The sequence below is a fragment of the Carettochelys insculpta genome, chromosome 6, assembly GCF_033958435.1.
Source record: "Carettochelys insculpta isolate YL-2023 chromosome 6, ASM3395843v1, whole genome shotgun sequence".
Lineage (NCBI taxonomy): Eukaryota > Metazoa > Chordata > Testudines > Carettochelyidae > Carettochelys > Carettochelys insculpta.
In genome coordinates this window covers 111,690,106-111,692,274 of record NC_134142.1, presented here as the reverse complement: position 1 = coordinate 111,692,274, position 2,169 = coordinate 111,690,106, and positions in this window count along the sequence as shown.

Sequence of the window (2,169 nt, the reverse complement as noted above, 5' to 3'; positions counted from 1 at the left end):
GTTGTGGTAGTGTAGATAAGTCTTTAGATTAAAGGGGGGAAGAATCAGGCCCAAGTTGTGAGGCTTCCCAGCTTGTGAGAAAATATTATTAGAACAATTGTTAGGGTAAGAAATTGCATGTAATTGTGTGTTCTGTTTTATTTTGCTTAGTAACTTACTGTCTGTTATCACTTGCAACCAGTTAAATCCTACATTTTATATTTAATGAAATCACTTTTTGTTTATTAATAAATCCAGTACAAATATGTTTTACCACAGGGCAAGGGAGACAGCACCTGCGCATATCTCTCTTTCATTGATAAAGGGAGCAAACAATTTATGAGACTGTTCTATATCAAACTTTTATTCAGAGTCAGACAGATTTATTTGGAGGTTTGGTCCCACTGAGGCTGTGCACCTGGATGCTATGTAAAGTCCCTGTGATTGAGCCTTCCCAGAGCTGAACTGCTTTAAAAGTCTGTGTTACTCTGAGTGGGGGCTGTTATGCCAACTCTGTGCCTTGGCTGGGGGAGACCAGAGCTTCTGACCTACCAGAACAGGGTTGTGGGTGCATCAGAAGGAAGACAGGAAGGCTCAGTGGTATGATCAGTTCATATATCACTTGATCTCTGTGAGCTAACCTCTCACACCCGCTGCCCACTACCATACAACCCCTAACTTCCTGAAACTACTTTGACCGTCTCAGCTGTAATACATTACATATCATCAGTATCTCAAGTGGTGAGGCAGAAAGGCTCCAGCCTAGCCTGTGGGAGGGCACCAGTTTGTGTCCCACCAGACATGCTACAGGCCATGCTTTCACATCCCACTTGAACTTCCTTGCTCCTTCAGTTTATCCATTGTCTCTCCACTTCCATATGACCTCATGTGCATAATTTTCCTCCAGTCACCTGCAAACTAGACACATCTTTGTGACACACATCATTGTGACATCTCATCTCAATCTGTGTCATCTTGACAGGCAGCTCAAATCTCCCCAGGGAGGTGCTTCATGCTTGTTTATGCACAAAGGAGAAATTCTCATTGCTCGTGGTATGTACTACATACAATCTGTCCCTTAGGGTTACAGATCTCTTTGGATCACTAAAGAGAAAAAAAATTGGGGCATGCAACAGCTGCCATATGAGGAAAAATTAATGACAGGGATTTTTCAGCTTGGAAAAGAGACAAGTAACGGGGTACATGACAGAGGTCGATAAAATCACTACAACTGTGGAGAAAGTAAATAAGTAAATAAGGAAAAGCTATTTGCTCTTTCTGGTACCACAAGAACTAGGGGGTACCCCATGAAATTAATAGGCAGCACGTTTAAAACAAATGAAAGAAAGTACTTGTTCACAAAATACCTAGTCAAACTGTGGAACTCCTTGCCAGATGGTGTGAATCCTGGGCTTTAACAGCATTCTCAAAAGAACTAGATAAATCCATGGAGGTTAGGTCCATCAGTACTTATTAGCTAGGATAGGCAGGAATGGTGTTCCTAGCCTCTGTTTGTCAAAGACTGGAAATGGATGACAGAAGAGGGATAACAATGGTTACCTGTTCTGTTCACTCTCTCTGGAGCATGTGACATTGACCACTGTCAGAAGGCAGGATACTAGGACAGATGGACCTTCAGTCTGACCCAGTATGACCATTCATATGTTGTGTTCATACCCACATAACGAAAAAACAAAATAGATTCTAAAACAAGGAAAGTTCCCCCAGGTTGAAATGTTGGCTCTTCTTGAGGACTAAGAAGGGAATGATTTTCACCAGAGAGGTAACTGGTATCATTTACAGTAACTAGAAACCTAAAAGGTGACCTGCTTGTCATTCAAAAAACCACAAATTGACTCAAAAGATCTTTGACTATTTTTCCAGGATCTGCTGTTAACGGGACAATTGTTCGACTGACATTCATCATATGTTCCTTTATTAGACCCCACCTTTAGAAAAATAATACTCCTCCCAAAATGTAAACATGCTTGATCAGTCCCTGAGAAAAAAAAGAACATCTGTTTATCTGTCCGCCTACTAAAATCCCCCAAACCCTACCTTCCCAGATCCTGTGAAACAATCTGGGAGCAAAGCCAGAGTTACCTGATATATAAGATCTAGACAGCGCAGGTGAACTATTTCTCTTGACCAACATCTGACTTAGTATCCTTCTGCCAAACTCCACTCAAC